The sequence below is a fragment of the Anticarsia gemmatalis genome, chromosome 11, assembly GCF_050436995.1.
Source record: "Anticarsia gemmatalis isolate Benzon Research Colony breed Stoneville strain chromosome 11, ilAntGemm2 primary, whole genome shotgun sequence".
Classification (NCBI taxonomy): Eukaryota; Metazoa; Arthropoda; class Insecta; order Lepidoptera; family Erebidae; genus Anticarsia; species Anticarsia gemmatalis.
Window position 1 is genome coordinate 1,306,311 of NC_134755.1, and position 10,191 is coordinate 1,316,501.

Genomic DNA, 10,191 nt, shown 5'->3' on the forward strand with positions numbered 1-10,191 from the left:
AGTATTATAAAATAAAACAACATAGTCTCTTCTTCGGTCTGTCTGTATGGCCGTCCGTCTGTTCGTCTGTCTATCTGTCTGTCTGCGATGAACTCAAAATCTACTGAACAGATTTTCATGCGATTTTTATCTTTATATACCTAGAGCGATTCCTGCGGAGGGATGTAATGTATATTTTAAGTTAACCTGTTGTAGCCCAAACATTTTGCTTACGAAAACTCAGCAACGACTTTTACTTAAATACGAATATGAAAATCGTTTTCTAAGTATTTATATTTCATAAATTGTTATCTCTTATACGAGAAAAAATATAGTAAACGTTTGAAGCAAAGAGGTGGAATCTATTAAACTTATTGATACGGAAGTTATTGGGAAGGGACTTTCCTCAATATTATTTGTGAGATCGACAACTGTTTGTATTATAAACGTCTTTGAATCCCTGCGTAGGGATTTGCTTTTGTTGACAGTTTTGTCCAAAAATACATATTATTATTATGTTTACGAGTTAAACACGCGGACACGCTACAGACTTTCATCTTTATTTTAACTGTATAAAGGTTGATTTTCGTTACTATTATAATACTAACTTTTCCACCCGCATGAAAAGATAATATGGGTAAAAACATTATAATATTATAAGTGTTAATTAAGCCTATAAACTATCCGTGTATCAAATTTAATTAAAATCTGTTAAGTAGTTTCGGCTTCAGTAAGTAACAAACATTCATCTAAACTTTCGCATATAAAGTATTGAGTACGATTCGATTATTACGAAATACACGCCTAGATGTCAAACCAAAGGAACACCTGTCTTTCATGCCTTAAAACAGTGGAATATAGGTAATAGCTGTGACCAACACAATGGCAAACGACCTAGAGTTTCCATTATCAGTGCAAACAGCCGATCTCACAGAGCCTTTGTAACTAGAGCCTGCAACCCAGTCGGGGACTGTTGTGCTCTACAGGGACTAATAGACCTGACCAATGCATTGACCACTAATTTGAACTTGTACCGACGAGAACACTGTTCAGATTGGGGACCACGGAAGGTATATTGGTACTGTAATTCACGTTTTTAAACTTTAAAGAAGCATATATCATATTTTTCACTGTTTTTATGGTCTACGAAATTGACAGTATTTTAGTGTCTCTTATTTTCAGTGGGAAAAGCAGTTTTCTATGGGGGAAGGACTTGATTTTATGTGTATGCTGGTACGTCGACGGTTCGACAGCGCGTTACGTCACGCTGGCGACGTTTGCAATTGGTAGTAAGAGGATTCCATGTAGTTGGTTAAAAAGCAGTACCCGTTACTACTCATCCTAGTTTCTACTAGTATATTATAACAATATTATAAAATTAATAAGAAGTAAGTAAAAAGATCATAGAAATATGTTGAAAGTTTATAAGGATACTAGCTGACCCGGCAAACGTTCTTTTGCCATAAAAATTAAATAAAAAACCATTGTCCAGCGGACAAAATTGTGAATCTAAACCATTCTCAGATCCCCTTGAACACACACAAAAAATTTCATCAAAATCGGTCCAGTCGTTTAAGAGAAGTTCAGTGACATACACACTTACAGAAGAATTATATATATAAAAATATTTGACACTCCGTCACGCAAAGAGATTTGGTACACAGATAGATTATAAACTTAGTTAACTTACTTTTTTGCATGGCAATTTTTTTCACGCGGACGACTTTACGAGCAGACTGACGTGTTATTGGTTGCATCTATTTTACTAAAACTTCAACAATTTACCTAAAAAATCGGTGGATTTAAATAAAGATTAATAATATATGTAATGAATAATAATAAACGTATTACTGAGTAATATTTTCAAAAAATTTAAAAACATTAACTAGTAAACAGACATAAAAATAATGCCCTAATAATTTATCTCATACATAAAAGAAATAATTTGGATTTATAATAATTTCAAAGATTTTGTGTAATAAATAAAATAAATTATAATAAAAAGATTTATGTGAGCCCATTTATTTAGGTATTTATAAAAAGACTTGTTGTTTTCCCGCGGTTTTGCTCACGTAGATTAGTAAAAAGTAGTTGACTGCGGCCATATCAAGGGTATCGCCTATCATCAACTTTTGCCCGTGACTTCCTTTGGCATATGGATATTTTAAATTAAGTAGTAGGTATACTTGCTACAGTTATTACCCATCTTATCCTACTAATACTATAAATACAAAATTGGAATTGTATGTATGTAGATAAATATCGCAATTTTTAAAAAGACATTATTCTTTCAAGCTAAAAATATTGGATAAATTGTAATAAAATTTGACAATACAGTTAACAACCTGAATTAGCAAATAGGAAACATTTACACCAGGAAATCAATTTACACTACTAAAACCGGCAGAAGCTAGCAAAAAGTCCTAGAAAGTTTCAAACAATTCACAAAACAAGTTAGCGTACAATATTTCACATTCATTATTACATTACAACACAACGCTGTAAACTTCCACACACAAATGAGTTACGAACAACACAATCGTACAATGTAGCGGCTTAAAAACTAATTAACTATGAAGTGAGTGCGCTAATTACTACAACTTGGCAATTGTGCTTCGTGGAAAAACTGTAAAAGGTTTGTAAAGTACCGCGTGGTTTTTTCATGTGTTTTAGAGAAAATGAAGATCTTATTTTCATAGAACTTATTCTTCTTCTTATCGTATGGTTAGTAGTCAATATTGTGCCAAAGTTGTTCAAGCCGCCCGAAGGCATATAGAACTTATTGTAACGTGATAATAACATCTGGATTACATATAGGCTGCGTTATCTTAGCGTTTTTCATTAATCGTTATGACACATAACTAGCGTCGCGAACACGCAACTTTTTAAGACTTGCGTTTCTTTCCGCACGTTAAATTTCCGCAACGCGTTGCGATAGCACAACGTATCAAATAGTGTCCTTAAATCTATTATTGTAGCGGGTTTTTAATGTTTTTTAAATATGACGTGACACAAACTTACTTCAAGTATTGTGTCATTATCCTGACCGACTCAAAACTGTCGAATGCTACAAAAACAGAAACCTTCATAGAAATACATAATTCCAATACTTAGTTGAATGTAATTTAAAGGTAAGTGAATAATGTTAGACTTTATTTACTGGCATCATTTTACATGCAAGAAATTGCAATATTTGACGTCTAAAACACAATTTACGAACACAATCTCATCAAAATTCAGACAAAGACAGGTGTAATACTCTCTTTGTAACCAAAATGATAATAACATTGAATTTGCTCACGTCTACAAAATTTCGTTTAATCTCTGATCATCAAAGCAGCCTTGGGCGACACCTGTATTGTTATACTGATATTATACGCAAAGATTTGTATGCTTGTTTGTTACTGAAATCTGTAAAACTCTCTGATTGGCGCAAAATTTACTATATGATCATGTCCTTGCATAAAGTTGCTTCCCCGCGACTTCATTCGCGTGATTTAATGTATCTGGATATAAAGTAGCCTATGTCTTAGTCTACGTGGAAAACTATCTGTGTACCCCATTTCATCAAATCCGTACAGTAGTTTTGGCGTTATTGGGTAAAAAACATTCATCGCAGCGCTACTTCTTTCGCGCCGTAAGATTTACCTGGGTACAAATATTTTATAATCTAAGTTAAACTATCCAAGAACCCTAATAAAAATAACGCAAAATTGGAAAAACAACTTTTCACATTGTATGTAATATTACTAGAACATTGGTAGTACAAATTCAACATTACTTTTTTATAGTAAGGACCACTAAAACTACAGATCTAATAGCTAAGTCGTAAAACTGGCCCAACATCAAGACAGAGGCTTTTCTACTCCAAAAACTCCAATTTGGAGGCGCCCATAGCCAGTTGCGCTCACCGGTCGGTAAACGATCTGTGGGTTAAGCAACCCTTGGCGCGGTCATTCCATAGATGGGTGACCGCATAGTGGTATTTGAACTGGGCGTCTCCGTGCTTCGGAGGGCACGTTAAAAGTCGGTCCCGGTTGTTATCTACTACGATAACAGTCGTTAAGCCATGTCAAAGGCCTTCGGGCGGCTTGAACAACTTTGACACTAGGTTGACCACTAACCATACGATAAGAAGAAGAAGACTCCAAAAATTCCCTTCAAGCGGAGTCGTAAACAAAAGCCAGTGCGTTTATAATTTGACTCCGTTCTTTGTACTGTAAGGCACTCGCTCGGGTTCATAACAGAATTCCACGAGGCTGTTTCCTGTTAACCGTATGACAAGGTATGTACGTGGGCCACTACTTATATTTTGAGCCTAACTATGAAAAACGGTAAATATGTGAGTGAAAACTACTTTATCGTGTTCTCGGGTATTCTTATGCATGATCTAGATAGATTTTTATCCGATCGAAATATTTTTTTAATATTTTTTTTTCTTTCCCGAAGACCCCTCAAAAACAGGGTGTTTAAAAGCATAACCTGTTTCTTGTGCCGATGAAAAATCAAGGGTAATGCTATTTATTCTTGACGTTTTGGAACTAAATAAAGTCATTTGATGTCAAACTGTAGTGTATGGTGAGAAACTAATTTATTCGATTATTTTCGTGACCATAACAGCCGGTTGTTTAACAAGATGTGTTAGGGCGGGCATTGTCATTATGGAACTCGACCTGTAGGATTTTGTGGTTTTTCCATATTTTAAACCAGTCTTTCGATAAACTTTTGATTGTAAATCAATAAGAATTAACCATTCTACATTTTTCTAAAGACATTTTGGGCCGTGACAAGGTTTTTATAAAAAATCAAGGGACTATTTTTTTCGAAGTGCTTCGAGCGCGAAAAACTTTTTCTGGATTTGGTTCATCTTAAAGCATCCATAAAGTCGACTGACGTCTACTTTTCGGCTCATGCGCATAGATCCTAGATCTGTGGTCTATCACGATTTGATACATGTATTTTGAAGCAAAACGATAGAATTTTCAAGCATTTGTTCGCACTAATCGGCGCGAGTACCTTTGCGAATTCTTGTAGAAAAAAAATTGGCTCATTTAGAAAAAAACTTCTAAACGGAAATGTTCTCTCCAAATATTTTATATCTAAGAGTGGAAATAATGAATAGGATTGTATCGATCTATTGATGTGTCAGGAAACGAAAATGCATAATTAATTTTCGCACAGCATCGATTTTTCCGGACACAACTGGTGACCTTGGACGACCTTCGGGAATTTAATTGATGAGGGAAAAATAATCATGATAGAACTTTACATATTAGCGTTTTAAATTTTCAAAAGATTGAACTTTATCACCAAAATAATAAATAAGTCGATATAGACACGACTGTTTCTATAAGTCACGTCAAAAGTCGTAAAAAATATTTGCACGAAAATGTTAACATCCTAATACCATTTTCCCGCACACTTACAATTTTCGATCGACGATATTGAAAATATTTTCAGCGCAGATTTCAAAACTTTCTTAGGAATGTAGTAGTTAAAAAGATCAAACTTTACGATGAAAAAACCAAATGGGGTCTAAAACAATCAGATTCGTCAAGGCTCAAAATATAAGTAGTGACCTAAGTATAAACGTAGTACCTTGCTGTGAGAGTAAATCTTCAAACGAGTTGATTTTCACGTAGATATAACGTGTGTTTATTACATGATTGTATATTTTCAGGGACGTTTTCGGGAAGTTAAGATGAAGTGTAAGTAAATATATTTTTTGGCTTTTAGGATCTTGGTTATAGTATCAGTGTCATCTTTGGAACTAGTAGATAGCTATATGTTTTGTTTTTAATGCAAGCTAAAATAAATAACTTGAATCGCAAGAGATTTTACAGATATATTTATCATGAGAGATTCTTTTTTATACTCACAGACCTATGGTATGACTAGATCTAAAAAACTCCGAACTGGTTATGTACCTTCATATGTTTGTAAACGAATAAATGATTTGAAAACCACTAAATATAGGTCATAAAACTTACTATACCTATATTAAATAACAAAGTGACATTGTAAGAGACAATTCAACCAATGATGACTAAAGATAAATTCAGTGTGGATCATTAAAATATTTAGACGTTATAAGAATTTAGCCTAATAACACAACAGCTAAGCCTAAGCTATGAAATCGATAACTACATAACTACAACCTAAAAATGCACCAGTTTTAGACCAATTCCAAAACAAAAAAGGCCGTAAAAAAGCCTCCATAGCTAAAACATCGCAGTTTCAATAACTTATAATTGAAGCGGCTTTGTGCGTGACAAGTTCATTGAAGTTGTACATCTGGCTCCTCGGATATACTTGACATGACGGACCGGCGGTACACAAAGTTGAAGACCTTTGTGCTAAACGGACATGAGAGTTGGCAAACAAGACTGAATTTAGAATAAAACTTTGTTGAATTGTCATTAGTGAATTAGTTATTTTGTTTCATTTGTTTGTATGTTTCATGGTATATTTTATCGCTAATAGTCAGTACATTGGCTACATATTATAATATCAGTCTGCAGCTCGATTCTCTGCTACTATCGACTACCGACAACCGACCTGTCATCGAGAAATTTTATACGAAAATCCGATCAGCGCCTCTGACGGGTGTCGTAGGAAATATTTAGCACGATCGAGTATCGATTACCGACTAGCTACCGAGAAATTTTGTATGAAAAATGGATCAGCGCCCCCAGCGGATTTTTATAACAACTATGCTCTTCAATGGCGCCATTTTCCGCCAAACATTAAAATAAAATTTAATCTATACTAATATTATAAAGCTGGAGAGTTTGTTTGTTTGTTTGTTTGTTTGAACGCGCTAATCTCAGGAACTACTGGTTCGATTTAAAAAAATCTTTCAGTGTTAGATAGCCCATTTATCGAGGAAGGCTATAGGCTATAGCTATATATATATCATCACGCTCCGACCAATAGGAGCAGAGTACCAAGAAGAAATGTGTGACCCATTCTATCTTATGTGACGCAAGCGAAGTTGCGCGGGTCAGCTAGTAAATTATATTATTTGCTGCAGCGCACTAAGGGCAATTCGAAATTCGAATTTCAAAATAAAGTATTCTTTCCATTTTTTATTTCAATAAATATTAAATATTTATATTAGATAATTTAAGGAAGACGAGGCAGAATAGGTATTGTTTCCTGCATCATTCGGCGGTCTGTACCCAGATTGAGTACAGACCGCCGAAGATCGCTTGCAGTGGAAAGCTATGGGGGAGGCCTTTGCCCAGCAGTGGGACGATATAGGTAAAAAAAATAGACGCATATTATTTTTTTTGTGTTGATAATGTTTCGTTAAACAACATTAATTATGATATTTTCATATTTTTGATTTATTTTTACTAATACGGTTTAACGCAGACAATAATTATTATTTATGAGAATAGTACCTTTCATGATTATTTTTTATCCACTAAATGATACGTTTATAATTAGTTTACACACAATTATTACCAATAAAATTTAATTTAAAAAAAACTAATTTTTAGAACGAATATTTTTTTTCTTTTCTGACTCACTTTAAATGTCAAGTTTTCGATACTGGATAGCTCGCGATTCTCAGCCGGATTGCTGCCGGTTTCCTAACGAGTAGCTCGATAGCAATGTATGGTACTCGATAGCGTGAAGTTAGTATCGAATGTACAGAATCGAGCTACAGTATATAGTAAACGAATATCGGCTAGGAAGTATGCATCGTAGTAACATTTCCACGTGTCTGTGGTACCCTCCGATCAATATTAACTAGAATTTAGTAACTTACCTGATTGTGGACATCTCTGGAATGACTAGGAACTGGAAGCACTAACACTGGCTCAATATTGCTCACTACTTCACACTGGCCCGCGCACGCGCACCTTCGACCGTAGCCGCGTATATCACACAACTGATTGAAAACTACCTTCGCCCAGTAATAATATCGCTTTGATTCTTGATAACGATATTTCGTAAAATTAATATTTTCTTTTTTTTATTTTAACACGAAGAAGGTAGTTTCAAATAAGCATGCCCATTCTTGAATAGATCAACGTAAAATGTGAACATAAACAAACGAAAATTTAAACTATTTTATTGAGTCAGCCCGTAGCCACGGTCGATGCAATTAGATCGAAGAGTCGCGTAAATAAATAAGGTATCCTAACCTATAATTTTCAATCGCGTTTAAGACATTAAAATATTATGTCAACCTATATTCGTTTTCATTGATTAAAGTCGATCTATCGGTTTTAATAATCACTGCCACGATTACACTGCAAGGACTATCACTGGCTCACTATTAGTCATTACTACACAACACAAGGGGTCAAGCGCACGCGCACGTCCAACCGTCACCGCGTCTACCGCGCAACTGATTGACAACTACCCGCACCCAGTAGCGCGTTTTCCTACAGCCAGTTCTATCGAATATTTGACATTTGACGAGAGTTTGACATTAAGGGGCGGTATCTTTGAAAGAAAACTACCAGTTGTTTCTTCTGTTAAACTAACATATCAATAGAAGAAAAAACAGCTTTTATTGCGATGTGACGGAAATTACTTAACTCAGTTATAACTATTTCATAAAAATATGGTTCTACATATTAAGGATACGTATCGTTGAAAGAAATCTGACACGTATTATTAAAAGAAAATATAAGTTTATTGCGATGTGACTCTTAACTCAAACTTAATAAATATATACTACTGCATACTAAATACTAATAAGTACTACTAATACTTTTACAACCCTAAACTCCAATATCCTAAATAAATAATATCTAACCTCATAATAAAATATAATCTTGAGCTACAGAGAGAGATCTAAATAAAATGTACTTATCTAACACGTACAAAATATTTTTTATATGTTTTTATCGCGCCTGTTCTCCTGAAGGCCGTCTTTAGCCACTACAGTATTTATCCCATGTAATATGGGCACGTGTATATTGTCATATAATGGGAACCTAAGCCTATAATTGAGAATTTAGTACTTAATATGAATTATACAAGAAATAACATAAGAAATGATTTTTTCTTATTTTGTGAGTTGCAGCATTGTTCAGAAAATAGCGAGCGATCTTTCTTTCGACAGCAGTTAGCCTAAAGCTCGGTTTCCACCGCGAGCGGAACGGACCCCTTAATGACAGTTTGTATTGTATTAATTGATGGAAATATGTGTGCTTAAGCTGAGAATCGAACCCTAGATGCCGAGATCAGCTCTCATATAGATACACTATCGACCACCGACACATCTTACCTCGTAATAAAAAACATCCTTGAGCCAGAAGATCTAAATAAAATGTCCTATTTTAATGTTCACATTATGTAAGGCGATCCTTCGTGGCACGTGCGAGCCGAATGTTTGCGGAGACGAGAGACATGGCACATGAAACGTGACCCACTCACAAACGTCTTTGCATTCACGACTATTATAACGTCGCGAACAGATTTCAGGATTAGTACTCGTGATGAATTGTTTAATAGCCATTGTAAATGTCAATGGAATACTAGATTCTGTTCTTTGTCCACGTGAAAAGATTGGGGTTAATAGTATCCTATGTGTTAATTAAATAAATCTTTTTGGACAACTCACACACGGTCATGTTTCCAAACTAAGGGGAGCTTGTACTATGGTATCCAGACAACCATTAACATTTTTATGTACTTCTAAATACATATTTATATAGATAATTTAACATCCAGGCTCAGAACAAATACTCGTGCTCATCACACAAATATCTATTTTTTTATATATATCTGATAACTTGTAACAGTTAGGCTGTTACAAGTTATCAGAGCACCAAATGTCATTAAAATCTGTTCAGTAGTTATTTCGAGAAAGAGTGTCAAATACACATACATACAATCTTTCGCATTAGAAGAGAGTTACTAAAGTTAAAGATGCGAAGACCTTTTTTTTACTAACAATTATAATTTATAGTTGGTATAGTTTTTTAAGCGCTGAATGTTTTGTCTCGCGATCTCACAATCAAGTAGGTTTTGTAGGACGCTATGAATAATTCTTTATTCTCTTACCCTTTATAATTAATATTTAAACTATAATTAAACTTTAGTACATCGTGCGAGGAGTCTGTGAACGTACTGAACTGGACATGTTCCTTTGGAAGTCTCATATATAAAGTTGCTCCGAAATTCTGAGATGTAATCCTGCACTTGCAGTGTTATAAACTTAATTATAACATAGCAAGTACTGTCTTA